This window comes from Somniosus microcephalus, chromosome 4 (assembly GCF_052327205.1).
Source record: "Somniosus microcephalus isolate GS21.2 chromosome 4, FLI_Smic_1.0, whole genome shotgun sequence".
Lineage (NCBI taxonomy): Eukaryota > Metazoa > Chordata > Chondrichthyes > Squaliformes > Somniosidae > Somniosus > Somniosus microcephalus.
The window spans coordinates 234,911,746-234,931,308 of NC_140990.1; the positions used below are offsets into that span (position 1 = coordinate 234,911,746).

The window sequence follows — 19,563 nt, forward strand, 5'->3', positions numbered from 1 at the left end:
AGCAAGCAACCCAGTTTATTTATTTTTTTACTGAGAAATTGAGATAAATGGGCAATGTCTATAGTGCCTTTGGAGTATATCTTAATACAAAGAATGATGACTACAGGGCCAAAATGTAAATCATCCATTCTTTTTCTGAGTACACTGGGGAAAAGAAAAAATAGTAATCTTATACTTTTGACAAACTGAAAATTTGATTGACCTCTTACTCAAATCGTCTAATTCCTCAATTTCACCACTTAGCCATAATTCTTAGCTAGGAAACTATGGCAACTGCACCGGCTTAAATAAGCAAATCAAAATATTCAGAGCAGGAGAATAAAAAATGGCTGAGAAATAATTTGATTAAATGGAAGGGGTGGGGGAAAGAAATAGAATTAAGGCAATGAACTTGGCACTGGAGTTTAATTCACATTTAGATTTGCTAGTTAACTTGAAAGATTTAACTTAAGAGAGCAGGTCTGCTTCAAGCGCTGAAACAAAGGAATCCAACGCTGCTGTAAAGAAAAAAATCAATTCCTGTATCAAGATGCCATCAATTGGAAACAAAACACTGATTAATAAACATTAGAGATTAAAAGCTGTATTGATTAGGATTTAATTTGTCTTATTTGCACAAATTATTTGTGTGGCACAGACAGGGCGATTCTTAATTTAAGAAAATAAATATCAGTGACCAAGAGAAGGGGCTATATTGGAAAAGGTTAATATTATCAATGAGCAATCTAATTACAGATAGAGCAGTAGATGCTAGAAAGAGGGTATAAGTGTCACATGCATTAGATTTTAAATTTTTGTAGCAAAGAAAGAGATCATTTAAACGCAATATTTGAAACCAATAATGCTTTTGGCTCCATAGCAGCAGTTTCTGCCAATTATGGAGCCACAAATCAGTAAAGCATAAAACTTTTTATCTGAGGCTAAAGAATTTTCAATTCTTGCAAGGAGTCCCATTTCAAATGTGCTCTATTGAGTGATAAACATATCTAAATTTCTAAAGTTCATAACTGGAAAAATTAAAGCACGCATTCCTCCTCTTTCATACTGTTGATGCTTTTTAGTTATAGATTTCATTTTCTCTGGTTAGAGTGCAATTAAGAATTTTAGAAAGTAAAAACAAATCCCCTCTTTGAATGCAATTGAAGAAGTAGGGGGCAAAATTCAGATCATTAGTGCCCGTTTTTTCGGATCTACGAATGTCCTTAGAGCTCCAAAATGGCATCCGCGTTGCGCGTGCACACTTGTGGGGTGAATCGCGCCGATGCTATATTAGTAAGGGCATAAGAGCGCGCTCAATGAACGTTGGCCTGATGTACACAGATCATGACATCAATCAGTGCGTAACACTGATTTGACACCAGCACTGCCATTTTGGTGCTCAATGCTTCAGCTAATGCCCTCTCTTAATCTCACATGGCTGAACACGCATTCAGCAGCAGGAAGGATACCTCACCAGCGCTATTTAAAGCAATCAGCAACTACTTACAGGTTAGTCGCTGGTTGATTTCTTCTGGCTGTTGCTACGATTCTATAAGTGTTTGCTGCTTTCTATAGTTGTTTCAAGTTGCAAGAGTTTACAGGGAGTGGTGTGGTAGGTGCTGAAGGACTTTTTCCTGACTTCAAGGCTTCTGCACAAACCAGTTGCTGCCAGACATGAGTGCACTAGTAGGAATTCCCCTTGGAATACAGCATGACTGGGAGAATGAGCAGAGGGCACGCAGTGCAGGACAAGCTGTTAGAAGAGGGAGGAGGAGGGGGAGAAGGGCTCTCAGCAGGAGGCCATATCAGCCCAGGGCATAAGGATGTCCTCACTGAAACCTGCCATTTGCTGCAGCCACAACTGCAACCTCAGAGCAGGACGAGGACCACATTGCCAGTGGCTGTGAAGGTGACCGTGGCGATTAACTTTTATGCATCAGCTCATTCCAGGCTGGAGCTGGAGATATTTGCAACATCTCGCAGTTTGCCATCCACTGTTGCGTAAGGGAGGTCACTGAGGGTCGCTATTCAAAGGGAGCTGACTACATTTCATTCTCTCTTGCCAGAGATTAGCAGGCAGAATAAGTTCATGGCTTTGCTAGGATTGCAGGCTTCCACATGGCACAGGGAGCCATTGACTGCAGGCACATCGCTTTGCGGGCGCTGCATGTCATTCTGCCTTATACCGGAATCAAAAGGGATTCCACTGCCTCACCGTCCAGCTGGTGTGCGACCATAGGCAGCGAATCATGCAGGTCAATGCCCAGTATCCTGCCTGCTGTCAGGATGCCTTAATTCTGTGGCAGTCCAATGTGCCAGCAGCATTTAGCCACAATGCAAAAATAAAAGCCGCCACAAAATAAACATTCCAAACCAAATTTATAAATCAAACCATGCTTTATTTTATATTGCATATAAACGGAAACTAATCACCCTTGTGCATCCCTTTAGTGCCTGACTTCTGTGTGCCTTTACCTATCCTAGTGCTCCTATGCAGTGCTACCCCAGTGACTGCAGCATGGCTGGTGGAATGCTGCTGACTTTCAGTGGGGGAGACAGCAGATGGCCCTGGAGGATGACATTGAGTAGCTCTGGACCTGGATGGCCTGGCTGCAGACTGCACCATCTCGGCGTGTGTGGCAGTATCTGGCCTGGCTGGCTGACAGGCAACAGCAAGCACACTGGTGGAGTGGTAGTGGTGGGAAGACAAATGCTGTCTTCCTGAGCGAGGACAGCAGGTTCGTGCTCCACAGAGCCACAGCCACTCCCCTGGGGTGGCGCCTCAGCAATCCTAGAAATCTGTTAGAAGACAGATTGCTGCAGTATTGTGAAACCCTGCAAGCCCCTTTGAACAATGGTTTCCAGAGCCATGCGAGCAGCAGTCTGAGCTTGCACGGCAGCAAGCTGAGCTTGCTTGGCACCAGTCTGAGCTTCCACTGCAGCACTCAGACATTGGGTGGCTGCTGCTTGTGCTGCAATGGAAGTTGCGTCATCGGCCTTCAGACGCTGCATCATGGTTGGGTCCAAAAGTCTGTGAACGGAGTTGGCCAGCACTTCCATGCTGGAAAGGATGGGCTCCAAGCTCTGCACAAAACCCTGTGCTAAGTTGATGCCGGACTCCTCCATGCTCCTTGGCATTGCACATAGGAGTGTCAGCCATGGCTCAGTGGGCAGCACTCTCTAGGTGGGAGTGGCTAGGAGTGAGCCAGGTGTGACTGGTTGCCTAATTGCAGCTGGGTGCTGGAGGAAGTTTTATAAAAAGTTGGTGGAGGGTTTTGGGGTGTTGTTTTCAGGTTTTAGGGCCTTTTTGGCCAACAAAAAACAGCCAGATGGCTGCTGAGGGGTCCGGAGTGCTGGGCCCCTCAGAGGACAATATTCCCGAGAGGAATTTTATTAGGGAAGAAACTGTGGTGGGAAGGGGAAAAAAAGGCCCAAAGATTTGGGTCGGGACCTCAGGAGGTTTGGTAAAGAAAATACAGTGGTGGTGCAATGTGAAGATAAGAAGATTTGAGCCTGGGATATAATCCAGGCAGTTCATGAGGACTGTGGTGAGGGAAGCTGTTTTGCCTGCCGACCAAAACCAAATGTGAGATTTGAGGTGACGGTCAGTGGCCGTGAGGAGGTGGAAAAACTGCTGCTCAGCCTGAAAGTTGGGGAGAAATTTTTGGAGGTGACTCTGCTATATTCAGAGGAGGTGGTGGTTTCATTTTTGAACTTGCCTGTGTACATCGAGGATGAAGTGCTGAGCAAAAAGTTGGAGTCGTGGGACATTAAAATCTGTTCCGAAATAAAGAGGAGGTACTATCCGGGAACACGGGTAGCAGACGGAACTCGGTATGTAAAGGTGCGGTTCCCAGAGGGGGTGAGGTCTTTGCCTTACAGTATGAAGTTCGAGACACTGGAAGGAGTACAGTACTTTCGTGTGCTGCACGATAACCAAGTAAAGGTGTGTTACTATTGTCTGGGACATGACCATCTTGTAAGAAACTGTCCTGATTTGTATTGTTACAATTGTGGTGAATCGGGACATATCGCGCGGAGCTGCAAGGCGGAGAGCTGTGGGGTGTGTCGTAAAGGCCCCACCCGCTGTGAGTGTGTGGCAGAAGGGAGCGAAATGAGTGATGAGGAGATGGGAGAAGGAGCAGGAGAGGAGTGTGGAGCGGCCGGAGGTGCGGTGCAGTCGGAGGACACAGCCGGTAAAATGAAGGAAAAGGGTGCACAGGAAGAGGCAGAGGTTGGCGGAGCGGAGATGGAGATGGAGATGGCGGAAAACACGGCGAGTGCTATGGAGGGGAACAAAGACAGCAGCGGGCAGCAAGGGTCGAGTGCAGACTCGAGCCTTAGTGCAGTTCAGCTCCCCCTGGGGAGTCTGGTGTCTGTGGGGGGAGAGGAGGCAGGAGCGGGGTGTGTGATGGAAGTGAGTGCTCCGGGGAGAGGCGGGGAATTGGATATTTTGGTGAGCGGGAGGGGGCAGAGTGGGGAGAGGGTGCAAGAGGCAGGAGCCTTAAAGGGACAGCAGAATGGGATCGGCGAGATAGAGACATCAGACGGGAACAACTTAGGTGCGCCATTGTCCCATGGAGTGAGGGAACAACGTGCAAGGGTCAGAAGTAGAGACGTGGTCGAAGGGGGCGGCACAGTGGGAGAAACTGCGATAGCAGGAAGACTCTCAATGGGAGATGAAGTATCTGACGGGGAGCAGGATTATGTATCTGACGGGGAGCAGGCACAGGGGGTTGCAGAAGAGCTTGAGTGTGAGGAATTAGAGGGGGACAGAGACATGGAAGTTGGGGATGGGGTGGCATCATGTGGAAAGGGAAAGGTCAGTGAGGGGCAGAAGGAGGGAGAAAGGGCAGCTCCTGGGTCCAAACTTAAGGCAAGGAAGAGGCTGAAACAGCAGGGAGGGGTCAAACAGGAGGGGAAAAAGAGCCGGAGGCTGCAGGAAAAAGCAACAGCTGCCCAAAAAGTTGAGAAGGAGCATGATAGGAGGGAAGAGCCTGAGATTAAATGATGGGGAGATTATTGGGCATACTTCCCTACTTTGGAGCCATGATTACATTGGTCTCGATCAATGTGAATGGACTGAGGGGTGAGAAGAAATTGCAGCAGTTGTTGCAGGGTTTTAAAGGCACGGACTTGTTGTGTCTGCAAGAAACCTTTTGAGATGAGGATATTCTAGAAAGCGTTCAGAAGGTTTGGAAGGGAGAGGTGTTTGCAAGTTGTGCAAACAATAACCGTAGAGGGGTGGCTGTTTTGGTGAGTCCGTCCATAGAAGAGAACGTTGCCTTGGTGGACAAGAACACTGAGGGGAGATTTTTATGGCTAAGGGTAAAATTGGAGGGGTTTAATTGTGATCTTTTTAATATCTATGCACCGAATGACCATTGCAAGCGTTGCGAGTTTTTTCGGGGGTTATTCACTGAAGTGGCAGAGGTGGAAAATCCTTGTATAGTGGGGGATTTTAATGTATTTTTATCTCGGATGGACATTTCAGCCCAGATGACCTTTAAGGATGATAACTCCAGAGGGATGATTATAAAAATGATGGCAAATTTAAATTTGAGAGACTTATGGAGGGACCGGAACCCCATAAAAAGGGAGTTCTCCAGAGCAGGTTGGGTGGGTGATGTTTTAAAACAGAGCTGAATAGATTTTGTGTTAATGCGGGAAGGGTTAAGTTCGGAGGTGATGGAGATTTATTATAAAAAAGTATTTTTTAGTGATCACTCGGCTTTGGTTCTTAGAATAGGAACAGCAGAGTTAAGATTGGTTCAGGGGTGTGGATTTTAAACAATCAATACCTGAAGGAAAGTGCTTATAAAGAAGGGATTATAAAAATAATAAAGAATGCTCGGAAGGAACTTTTGTTCTTGAAAGAAAGAAGAGTTTGGTGGGACAATTTCAAATATGAGGTAAAAGTTTTTTCGGTACGTTATGGGAAAAAGAGGGCGGCAGCTAACCGGCATCGAGAAGAGAATATAAACAAAAGGTTTACGGATGTCTGTAAAGCAGTTGACGGAGGGGATAAGGGAGCTGAGACTAAGTTCCGGGTGGTAAAGGAAGAGTGGGAATTATTGCAAGCTGAAAAATGCAAGGGGGCCATTCTCCGTGCAAAGGCTAGAGATGCATTGGAGGGCAAAAGATGCACTAGCTATTTTCTAGAGCAAGAGAAGCTGCGACAGAGATTATCGTTAATTGAGGAGTTGAAGGTTGGGGAGAAGATCATTCATGAAAGTGAGGAGATTTTGGAGGCGGCTAGCAGCTTTTATCAAGAGCTATATACAAAAGAAAACATTTCCAATTTGGAGATGGAGAAGGTTACTGCTTTTATTGAAAAGGGTTTAAAGGAGGATGAGAGAAGCATGTGTGATAAAGAAGTAGGATTAGCGGAAATAAAAATAGCAATAAGTGGAATGAAGGGGGTGGGGGGGGAAGCCCAGGGTCCGATGGGCTAAGTGCAGAATTTTATAAGGAATTTTTTGAGATTTTAAGTCCATTGCTCTTAGGAGTTTTTAAGGAAATTAAAATTGAGGGAAGCCTGGCCCCATCTATGAGGAGAGGTATCATAAGTTTAGCTTATAAATATAAAGGGGGTAGACGGGATCTGAAGAATTGGAGGCCCATCACACTATTAAATGTGGATTATAAGATCTTGGCGAGGGTTATGGCAAATCGTTTGAAGGAGGTGTTACCGGAGATAGTTTGGCCCTCTCAGTCCTATGGAGTCATAGGCCGGGACATCGCAGACTCTGTGGTTTCAATCCGAGATGCGATAGAGCTCATGGAAGAGAGTGGGAGGGAGGCTTATGTATTAAAGATAGATCAAGAGAAAGCCTTTGATAGGGTCTCTCATGAGTTTTTATTGAAGGTTTTGGAAGCATTTGGTTTCAAGGAAAATTTCATTCAGTGGATAAGGAATTTTTATTCAAACATATTTAGCTTTGTTAAATGTAATGGTTTTTTATCTAAGTATTTTCCGATACAGAGATCAGTGAGACAGGGTTGTTCCCTGTCCCCACTGCTGTACACATTGGTAGCAGAACCATTAGGTTACATGATGCGAAAGAAACAAGGTGTAGTTGGGATTGTGGTCCCCAGTTCTGGGCTGGTATCGGTGATACACCAATATGCAGAAGACACAACCTTAACATTGAGAAATGGGGAGTCAGTGAGGAAAGCTATGGAGGTAGTGGAGGAATATTGTAGAGCTGCAGGTGCCAGAGTGAATTATAGTAAGTCCCAATGCCTGGTTGTAGGGAGGGGTAGGGGGGAATGGTTGGGGGTATGTCCCTTTAAGGTGGTGGAGGTTTTGGAAGTTCTGGGGGTGCATATGGGGTGCAAGAAAGACAGGGAAGAAGTGGATCGATTAAATTGGGAACCGAAGGTTATGAAAATTAAAAAGATTTTGGGAAGATGGGAAAGAAGGTGGTTGAACGTGCAAGGAAGAGCGACAGTGGTGTCTGCTCTCCTGCTATCTAAGCTATGGTACTTATTGACGGTGGAAGATATTCCTGAGTGGGCAGAAAAGTCCATCCGAGAGGCTTGTGTGAGGTTTTTATGGGAAGGGAAACCAGCCTTGGTGGCTTACAATACCATCATTGGACGGAGAAATCAGGGAGGACTCAATTTCCCAGATATTGATTTGAAGAAAAAATCCTTTAGAATCAAATGGGTGAAGAGATTTCTTCAGAAGTCAAATTCAAGTTTTTGGAAGAGTTGTTTTGAGCATTTTTTTAAACGAAGTGGGATAGGAGGGCAGGGGATATTGTATATGGAATACAATAATATGTTTTTGAAATCGATTAAGCTTCTCCCTAGGTTTTATAAGGGGGTTGTAGAGACTTGGGCTCAATTTTTAAAAAGTGTGCAGTTTACGCCCAAGGGGGCTGAGGAATTTTTAGAACAGCCCTTATTTTTGAATAGGTGGGTCAACATCGAAGGAGAGGTTTTATTTAATCAAGCTTTTATAAAAGCTGGGATTATATCGGTGAAAGATGTATTATACGAGGTGGTTCCAGGTTGGTTGCCGGAAGCGATAGTGAGGGACATGGTGTGGGAGGAGGATCAGGAGGTAGAAGGAAAAGCAATAGGAATCATGTATGAGAAGATTGTGAGGGCAATGCCACAGGATTGGATGGAAGAAATAAATGCGGAAATCTCCAAAGGAAGTAAAATGCGTCCTGCTTTTCCAAGCTTTGTACTGGAGAAAGGGGGAGAGTTAGTCCAATTTGACATCTGTAATACTCGAGATTTCTATGAGGCATTCAGAGAATGGAGATTCAAGACACCTGCTGGTCAGGTGTTTTGGCAGAGTATATACCCACAGCTGGACTTCAACAGGATTTGGAAGGGAGTGTGGGCGAATTTTAAATGCCCAGAATGGATTGAACTGGATTTCAAATTGGCTCATAACCGGATTTTTACCATGACAGTTTTGTGCAAGATTGGACGAGTGGAGGGGGCAACTTGCTCAGTGTGTGGGACACGGGATGAGACTCTGTCCCATTTACTGGTGTTATGTCCGCAGTTAAATGACTTTAAGTACTATGTTCGACAGTTGTGTGAAGCTTTTTTGCTGGGTGGGGACTGAACAGCGAGAATGGGAATCCCGTGGGACTCAATTTTGAGATGGGGATTGCAGGAGAGTCTGCCAGAGTCTAGCGGAGCAGCAATTAATTTAATGTTCAGTTTGGCTAGATTCGTGATTGTGCAAAGAAGGAATGCTCTTTTTTTTAAGGGGAGGAGAATCAATCTAAAAGAGTATTTTAAATATAAGCTAAAAGACCATTATAAGGTTCTGTGGATGTTTTATTCAGAAAGGAATTTAAGGACAGTATTTTACAACCAATTTTTAAAGTACAATCGATTAATATATGTTACAGGTGATAAATTAAACTTCAGGTTTTGATGTTAAAATGTGGTGGCGGAATGGCTGTGCAGGGCAGTGGAATTGATTTGTATCATACAATGTAATGATCACGATGTTGTAAATGTTCTTAATGTTCAATAAAGTATCATTAAAAAAAAAGTGGGTAGCACTCTCATCTCCGAGTCAGGCGGTTGTGGGTTCAAGTCCCACTCCAGAGACTTGAGCACAAAAATCTAGGCTGACACTCCAGTGCAGTACTGAGGGAGCGCTGCACTGTCGGAGCTGCTGCCTTTTGATGAGATGTTAAACCGAGGCCCCGTCTGCTCCTTCAAGTGGACATAAACGATCCTATGGCTCTATTTCAAAGAAGAGCAGGGGAGTTCTCCCTGGTGTCCTAGCCAATATTTATCCTTTAACCTACATCACTAAAATAAACAGATTATCTGGTCATTATCACATTGCTGTTTGTGGGACCTTGCTGTGTGCAAATTGGCTGCCACATTTCCTACATCACAACAGTGACTACACTTCAAAAAGTACTTAATTGGCTGTAAAGCACTTTGGGAAGTCCTCTGGTCATGAAAGGTGCTATGCAAGTCTTTCTTTCTTTCTGGCAGGCTATCCAATGCACCGAGCATTTCATTGTGCATACGCATTGTCATAAATCTCATCATCGAGAAACTATCTATGAAATAACACTGGATGGCCAGCTGGTGGCGCCGTCCAAGGAGTATAAATACTCGGGCGTTGGCCCCAGCTTGCCAGGGACATTTTGTAAAGACAAGGGAGCTAGTGGATACAACTAGACTTCCATGTTCTGAAATAAATTGATTAAAGCCTTGCTATATGCTCAAACCAGGTGCATGGTGAGTTTTATTACGTCAACTTAATCAACTTAATATCGACTCCACGCTTTGGGTGATTTCGGGAACAGCCAGCTATGACTCGAACCGTAGAAGGGAACTCAGACAAGTAATCGATCCATCATGGAGAAACTACTCAGCCCCGCCCGTCTTGACCTGGACCCGAATTCACTTATAGCTGCTAAGGTATGGAAACACTGGTATCGTACTTTCAGCAACTTCCTCAGGGTGTGTGGTGAAAATGTTCCTGATAAATTAGAAATACTTGCTAATTACATATCCCCTCATGTGTTTGATTATATCAAAGACTGTGTAGACTATGACGCCGCTATCCAAATACTACAGCAGCTATATGTCAAGTCCCCAAATGAAATTTTTTCTCAGCATCTACTGGCCACAACTCGACAACAACCCGGGGAATCACTTGACGAATTCCTTCAGAAACTTCGCAGGCTCAGCAAGGATTGTAATCTTAAAGCTGTTACAGCTGAGCAGTACCAGGAGGAGTTAATTTATGATTCCTTTATTAACGGGATTGCGTCTCCCTTCATACGTCAGCATCTGTTGGAGAATAAAACCCTCAAGTTACAGGCTGCCTATGACCAGGCATGTTCTCTGGACTTGGCAAAGAGGAATGCAGACACCTATCTTTCATCACGTGCACGGGCTGCTGCTATCTCTTTTAGTGACTCTTTCAATAGGCCTCGGGCGGAAGCCCTCACGGATGACGACTCCAACCCGGCTGATGACAACCCTACCCTAGAAACCTACACTGATGACGACCCCGCCCTAGCGGCATCTTGGCAATCTGCAAGGAAGTGTTTCTTCTGTGGAGGAGCATTCCATTATAGGAAATTTTGCCCTGCTCGTAACGCGACCTGCAATCATTGCAGCAAGGAAGGTCACTTTTCTAAGGTATGCCAGTCAAGAGCCACTGTTAGTAAGAAAGGCCACTTTTCTAAGGTATACTGGTTGAGAGCCCCTGTTAGTTTTGCAGCTATTATCTATAAAACTGCTCCTCCCCAAGAGCCACTACTAAGGTTACAGCTGCAATCTATAAAACTGCTCCTCCCCCAAGAACCACTACTAAGGTTACAGTTGTCAAGGGTAAAACTGCCCCTCCTCCCATCACAGCTGTTTTTCCCCAAAGATTGTCCCATGTAGCCACGAAGGTTTCGATAAATGGATGCATTTTGAGTGCACTAATCGACTCATGCAGCTCTGACAGCTTCATTAGTGAGCGGGCTGTCAGTAAATTAAAACTGCGTATTTACCCCTCGGACAGGGAAATTGCAATGGCTCTGACGACACTGACCACCAATTCTTCCAGCTTTTGTCTTGTCGACCTTATTCTCAATGGCCGCACTTATTTCTCCACCCGGCTTGGGGTGCTCAAGAACCTATGCAGTGATGTGCTCCTGGGACAGGATTTCCAGAAACAACACAAAAGACTCACCTTCGAGTTTGGAGGGTCAAAGCCAGAGCTTACTACAGGTAGACTATCCTTTATCCGAAAACCTCGGGACCAGCCGTGTTTCGGTTTTAGGAAAATTTCGGATTTCGGAAGGTGCGCGAAAACACTTCGGTTTTCAGAGGTAATTCGGTTTTCGGGAGTGCGGATAAAGGATACACTATCCCTTATCCGAAAGGGTGGGATAAATAACGACTATAAATACTGTAGTTACAGGGATAAATACTGTAGTACAGTTTATTTGTAAGGAAAACATTCAGTAAAACTTCAAACATGTACAGGTACAAACTAAGCTAAATACCTGTACATAAACATGCAATAAAGGTACATTACATCTGGCTTGAGGATCTTGGAGAAGATGGTACATCAGTGTTGTCATCATTGTCATCAGGTTGGAGTTGGACATCTGAAGATGGGCCAGGAACAGGATTCTCAAGTGATGAAGCATGACTACGACAGACGGCCTTTTTAAAGACTTCTTCCAGTGTCATCTGTCTCATTAACATTGGTTTCTGTCTAAGCAGTCTCTCTTTAATTGAGTAAACTTGCATAATCTCTTGCTCACTGATAAATGCACGTTTTTCAAGGCCAGCAATTAACTGATCACACATTGTCACCATATCGTCTATGGGGATTTTTTCCACCTGTGTTCACAATGTCATCATCATCATCACTACTGTCCTCATGCTTGTCTTTATTTAACACCATTTCAGCAATTTCCCCATCACTCAATGAATTCACAACAGGTGCATCATTGTCAATGTTCAGCACTTCTTCGATGTCAGCTTCCTCTAACGTATTTACACTTTCGGATGATAAACCTTTGGCGTAAGTGAGGGGGTTTGATATCATCATCTTCTCCTGACTGACAGGAAATCCTTCAAACTCGTCATCTGCAGGTCCATCTTCATGAAACATCGTTGAAGGCCAAAGTCTGTGCCAAGCATTTGTTAATGTTGGTTTGTCAACATCGTTCCAAGCATTAGCAACTGCATAAATGGCATCCTTAACATTGAATTCTTTCAGGAAGCTTTGGATTCCTTCGCCTCTGTTGATTGCATCAAGCATAGAGTTCAAAAAAACGTCTTTATACTTGCTCTTCATGGAGTGTAAAATTCCTTGGTCACAAGGCTGTATTAAAGATGTCACATTAGGGGGAAAGTTAATGCCGAAAACATAACTTTTCACAAGAAGTTCAGGAGGGGGATGTGCGGAGCAGTTGTCCAGGAACATTAAAATTTTGCAGTTTTCTTCCAGTCCAACTTGCCTGCAATGAGCTCGTGTCGCTGGTACGAAGTGGTTATTGAACCAGTGAGAAAATATTCCTCTGGTTACCCATGCTTTCCTGCTCGCATAATAATGCACAGGTAAATTGCATACACCTTTCAAACATCTCGGATGTTGGCTTTTTCCAATCACTACCAACTTTAACTTGTGTGTGCCTGCAGCATTGGCACACCCAAGAACAGTCAACCTGTCCTTAGCATCCTTAAAACCTGCTGGTGCACTCTCATCAGCCGTTGCTAATGTTTTTCTAGGAACGTAGCGCCAGAACAGAGCTGTTTCATCAGCATTGTAAATTTGTTCAGGACCGAGGTTTTCATCCGATATTATTTTTGCAAACTCGTCTATGTAATTTTCAGCTGCTTCATGATCAGCAGAAGCTTTTTCACCACAGATTTTCAGATATTTTATACCATGACGCTTCTTAAATTTATGCAGCCAACCTTCTGAATATTCACACTCAACTTCAATGTTCAGTTCTTCATGGTATATTCTAGCTTGCTTCATGACCATCAAACCAGTCAGTGGCACACGTTCACCTCTGCGTTGTCGAACCCACTCAATCAGCACACGGTCAAGATCTTCATTTTTTGCCCTATGCAATGTTTTCCTAATTTTCATTAGTTTATGGTCATCACTGTCAGTGTAAAATTTCAACAACTTGTCTTTCTGTTTCTTTAAGTCATATACGGTGGTACTTCCCACACCATATTCTTCAGTAAGATGTCGCACAGACACACCACGATCAAGCTTCTGCAATAACTCCACTTTCTGCGATATCGATAATGAGTGATGCTTCCTTCTCTGCTTCTCACTGTTACCCATTGGGGTATCTGCAGCTCTTTTTAGCATTTTCACAAATTGTTAAAAGCCAGCAAATATCTAAGAGAGCAGCAAATATCTAAGAGAGCTGCAAATATCTAAGAGAGCTGCAAATATCTAAGAGAGCAGCAAATAGCAGCAAATATCTAAGAGAGCAGCAAATATCACACAGAGCAGCATAACACCTGCGTGGGTCAAGCATCGGCAGCGTCAGGTCATGCTTTGCGCCACTTTCGGCTTTCAGAGGTTTTCTGGTTTCGGATGTGCGGATAAAGGCTGGTACACTATCTCTTATCCGAAATGGGGTGGGGGTCGGGGGTCGGTGGGGGTCGGGGGTCGGTGGGGGTCGGGTTCGGCCGGGGGGTCGGGGGTGGGGGTCGGCGGGGGTCGTGGTCGTGCGCATTTCGGTTTTCAGAAGTCATGCTTTGCTCCACTTTCGGCTTTCAGAGGTTTTCTGGTTTCGGATGTGCGGATAAAGGCTGGTACACTTACGCTGAGCGATTTCGGTTTTCAGAAGTGCGGAAAAATGCTACACTATCCCTTATCCGGCTAGGCCTGTAAGTCGTGCGCCACTCTGGTCATGTCGTGCGCACGACTTACGCTGACCGAAAAAACCTTCGGTTTTTAGAGGGTTTCGGTTTTCGGAAGTCCGGATAAAGGGTAGTCTACCTTTCCAAAGTGCCGTTTTGTGCGCTTTCGGCGGCTTCGCTTGACGAGCCCTTCTTGTTTGCCAATCTTTCCCCCCGATGTAAGCCCATAGTCACTAAATCACGGCGTTTCAGCCGAGATGATCGAGCCTTTATCGAGGCAGAAATCTCTCGCCTTCTAGCTGACGGTATCATTGAGCCATGTTCATTTTCCTGGCGGGCTCAAGTCATCATTGCTAAAAATCCTCTGAAGCAACACAAGAAACGTCTTTGCATCGATTACTCGCAAACTATTAACCAGTATCCTGACCTGGATGCCTACCCACTACCACGCATTGATGACATGGTCAATAACCTTGCCAACTACAAGGTATTTTCAACTTTTGATTTAAAGAGCGCATATCATCAAGTACCGTTACAGGACTCTGACAAAAAGTATACGGTCTTTGAGGCCAATGGTCGGCTTTACCAGTTTTGTCGCCTTCCATTTGGGGTCACCAATGGGATGGCTGTCTTTCAACGGGCAATGGATAGCCTAGTCAAACAGGAGAACTTAACGGACATTTTTCCATATCTAGATAATATCACCATTGCTCGTCATAACCAGAAGGAGCATGATGCCAATCTCCAGAAATTTTTTGATGTTCTCCATCATCGCAACTTAATCTTAAATGAGTCCAAATCTGTGAAATCAGTACCATCAATCAACATCCTTGGCTACTGGGTGGGCAACGGTGTCATCAAACCGGATCCAGAGTGACTTCGTCCGCTTCAGGAGCTCCCTCCCCCTACGAATCTCGGCTCTCTTCGTCGGGCACTCGGCATGTTCGCCTATTATGCGAAATGGATACCCCACTTCTCCGACAAGATCCAGCCCCTGCTTCACGCTAAGTAATTTCCATTGGAGGCAACGGCTATTTCAGCTTTCAACCTCCTCAAGCGACAACTGGAAAAAGCCACGCTTCGTTCCATTGATGAAAATCTTCCTTTCGTGGTCGAGTGCGATGCATCGGATGTGGCGATCTCTGCTACCTTGAATCAAGGTGGTCGACCCGTTGCATTTCTGTCCAGAACTTTGCAGGGTAGCGAGCTCCATTATCCTCCTGTCGAGAAGGAGGCTACAGCCATCATCGAAGCGGTACGTAAATGGAGTCATTTTCTCGCTCGTCGCCATTTCACACTTATAACCGATCAGCGCTCCATGGCCTTTATGCTGGATAACCGGAAACGCACTAAGATCAAGAACAACAAAATACAACTCTGGAGGATGGAATTGGCCGCCTTTGGAGACACCATACATTATCGACCTGGCAAAGAGAATGTGGCCCCGGATACCCTCACGTGGACATTCTGCTCTTCTATGTCAACTTCGACTCTGGCGGATCTTCATACTGACTTATGCCAGCCTGGCGTTACCCATATGTTGCACTTTGTGCGAACTAAAAATCTCCCATTTTCTACGGAAGATGTGAAAAGAACGTGCTCCTCCTGTAAAATTTGTGCGGAGTTAAAACCGCAATTCTTCCGTCCATCGGATGGCTCACTCATACACGCTATGCAGCCTATGCAGCAACTCAGCATTGACTTTAAAGGGCCATTGCCTTCCTCAACGCGGAACACCTACTTACTGACTATGGTGGATTAATATTCATGCTTTCCCTTTGCTTTCCCCTGTCCCAATATGCTTACTTCCACAGTGATCAAATGCCTTGATCAAGTCTTTTCCCTTTGCAGTACGGCCAATTTCATCCACACTGATCGGGGTCCCTCCTTCATGTCAAGCGAACTCAAAAGTTATCTCTCCCAACGGGGAATCGCCACAAGTAAAACGACATCATACCATCCCATCGGTAACTGACAGGTTGAGAGATACCACGCTATCATTTGGAACGCTGTTCGTCTTGCGCTGAGGTCACACAATCTACCAGACCAGCAGTGGGAAACTTATGCTCCCTGATGCGTTGCATTCCATCAGGTCTCTCCTTTCTACTTCTACCAATGTCACACCTCATGAGCGATTCTTCAGCTTGCAGCGTTGCTCCACCCATGGGACGTCTCTACTGTCCTGGTTGGCAGCTCCTGGCCCCGTGCTGCTCCGAAGATTCGTCCGATCATCAAAAACCGATCCTCTAGTCGACGAGGTAGAACTTACAGATGTCAACCCCACACATGCCCACATGCGGTACCCGGATGGCCGGGAGTTCACCGTCTCACTCCGGGACCTTGCTCCCTGTCCGGCCGGTTCCACGGACCCAACTGATGAAGGGACCCGCGGGGATAAGGCCGACACTCTGCGCTCCCCCGAGGATTACGCCCTACCTGGGACATTGAGGGATCTGCCGGCTGCCCCGTCGGATCTGCTTGGGGAGCCGAGCGCTCCCCGTGGGATGGCCACCCCGGGCCAGGATGCCGGTCAATCTCCGGTTAACCAACGGGACGAAGCCAGTTCTGCGCCTGTGGGGACCCGCACCCGGAGTCACGATCTCCCCAGCCTCCCTCAGGTTGATCAGAGCAACACGGGCCCTGTCGATCCACCGGCATGGATCAAGCAGCCCAGGGACCAAGACACGGTCCGGGGAGACGTGCCTTCTGGCCATAAACAAAAATCTAAAAGACTGCGGTTATTCATGGTCTGCCTAATCCATTAAGAGGAAGTCGTCGGATTTGCAAATCTTTTAGGCAGGAAGAATGTCATAAATCTCATCATTGAGAAACTACCTATGAAATAACACTGGACAGCCAGCTGGTGGTGCAGTCCAAGGAGTATAAATACTCGGGCGTTGGCCCCAGCTTGCCAGGGACATTTTGTAAAGACAAGGGAGCTAGTGGATACAACTAGACTTCCATGTTCTGAAATAAGTTGATTAAAGCCTTGCTTTATGCTCAAACCAAGTGCGTAGTGGGTTTTATTACGTCACGCATCAGCCTTCTTTTGTAGCCTGCCCCATCGGAGTCTTTATCTGAGTCTTCGGCAGCAGAATTTGTGTGCCACCTCACCCTCCAGCGAGCTAACACCTACGTTATCCTTGCCTTCTATTCTGCCTGCAGGCCACTTGTGCCCAGTGTCTCACCACATGCAGATCCCGCCACTATGCTATCCTCTAAATTACGTGCAGTGTCAATATCTGAGCTGGTGGGTGCGAGTGTGAAATTGAGCGTATCTTCATCATCATAATCTTCTTGCTCTTCCACCACTGCCTGGGCAGGTTGCAGTTCTTGGGTATCTGAAAGGAGAAAGGTAAAAGGGTGTAAGGTGCAGGGTTCTCAAAATTCCCACACTCCCCAAGTTATGGATCAAGGGACCCTGTTTTGGACAAGTTATTGAAAACAGGGTACCTAAAATGGCTTCTGTAAACCTCGTGACCAATACTGACAGGATTTTTAAAACCAGGGCTCTGCCAACAAGCAGGCCTGGAGACGGAACAGTAAAATGCAGGAATCTGTGAACAGGGACACTTTGGAGCCAGCCAGACAAAGTAAACACGGAATACGCATTTATTCGACTCGAATCAAATCAAGCTAGAACTGGCCTATAATCGTGGCCATTAAGTGTCTGCATGTTTAATGGGTAACAGCTCACAGTAGCCATCAAGTCAGGATGGGGACAATTAGGTCTTATCCATGACAAACAACCAGGACATCGGGGCCATTAGACCCGGAGACAACCACTCCAAAAGTAGTTAAAATAAATGGTTGTAATCATTTAAACAAGCCCGCCAAAAGTCAAACAATGGACTGACCTGATTTGGTGCGCAGATAAGGAGTTGAAGAAACGGGTGTAATAGTAGGCCCATCAGTAGCAATCGCTCTCTCACTCTTGCCTTTGACTCTTGACTCTGACTGCTTGCCGGTGGTCGGCTGCCTCTCGTACTCGCGCCCTGGCCTCGTGGCGGGGTCTCTTCTCGCTCCCCGCACCGCTCAACAACCAAGGACGCCCATTACACCGGGGCCAAATGTGGGAGGAGAACGAGACCCGAGTTCAATACCACACAGGCCACAAAAGGGGCGAAAGAGACGAGACGAGACAAAAAGAAGATAAACCGATAACAGCAGAGAAAAGCAGCGAAAGACGCATTGGTAAAAACCAAACACCTAGTTATAAGCTGGCGTTTGGTGAAGAAAGTGGCAGTGTATGTATGGACAGTGAGAATAAGTTGGCGTTTGAACACTGCGAATAAGCTGGCGTTAGACGTGGGTGTCCACGCCTGCGCTGAATAAACCGGCGTTCGAAGCTTGGGTAGTAAAATCAACATAAGCAGTGAAAACCGCCAACCGACCCCCAACCGCAACGTTACCGCCGACGACCGCCCGAGGGAGAAGAAGAAGAAAACCCATCGCGACGAGACGACGACGGTAGCTGAGGAAAGGAGGGTGCTTCGCAGCAACAACTTCAGCGCCGCGCCGAGACCACGTGCCGACGGGGTACCCCAAAGGACAGCAAGACCAAACCTCAAAACTCACAACCGTTAAAGCAACAGGTTTTGGATTGGTGAGCATGAATTCCTGGCCCCTCATAGCTTAATCTAGTTAGGTATAGGGGGTGGGATAAGCATAAGGGGATTGTTAATGTAGCTGTTTTCCCTCGACGTGCCGTGTGTTCCCCATTCCCATATAAGTATAATTATTGTTTTGCCTGTATTTCATGCCAGTAATTCTTTCATAAGATTGTTGTATTCTGCTTTTAATAAAATCTTGGTTTTCTTATACCAAACCACTTGTCTACTCGACTTTCTGTATCGCCGCCTGTACCTAAGAACCTAGGGGTGTCTAGAACCCAGGGGTGTGGGAGCGATTCGAACCGCTCAAGGGACAGTCAGAGGCGAAGCTGACTGGGCACGGCACACGCCACGCCACCCCCTACAGGGTAAAGTTGTGGTGAGTGGAGTGGGGGAAAGTAAGAGGTGCACGTATACTTCATTTGTAGCGTGTAAATCGGAAGAGATTGTGGGATGAGGGGGAAGTGGGATATGAGAAGGAGGATTAGGTATGAGGATACCGTCATCTTCAATGGTTTCAGCCTCACCACTGGCCATGGCCTCAGCATGGCCATTCCAATAATGGCTCTGCATTAGGTTCGGTGTTGCCAATCTCACCCATGAACGAACAGGGTAAAAAATTATTGTAATGTAGAAAATAACAAAGCATGCCACTATGGCCTTGTTAACAGGCTAAATGTATTCGTCTGACCAGAAGACTATTTGAAGCTGATTTTCACTTGTGAGAATTGGCATTTAGGGCCTAAAAATGGAGTTGGTTACCTTACCACCCCATTAACCCCGCTGGAACTTCCACAGAGGCTCACCGCTGGGTGGCCAAAGCGCCTCTCTGAATCGGGGTCCTAATGACATAGTTCGAACTCCAATTGTCATTTTAATAGGCACATGGGCCTCACCATCAAGTACCTATCTACGGACCTCTGCCGACATCCCAGCCAGCTGACATTCCTGTGGAAGCAGTGCTGTGGGTGGCATCAGGACAGCCGCAGCTCTCCTGCCAAATTCAAAAGAGGCCGGGTCCTCTTCGCCGCAGGAACTGGAGGCCGGCTAGCGCATTCCGCCTGTTGGCCACCCAAAAGTCAAATCAACCCCATTGAAACGGATGAGCCCTGAAATTAAAGTAAGAGCTTTA

At 46.1% G+C, this 19,563-nt stretch overlaps 1 protein-coding gene across 1 annotated transcript in view; it reads right to left on the reverse strand.

The window, feature by feature from the left end:
* Positions 1-19,563, reverse strand: part of znf804a (zinc finger protein 804A) — a 464,488-nt gene that overhangs the window by 22,448 nt on the left and 422,477 nt on the right. The gene's annotated exons all lie outside the window — the stretch shown is intronic.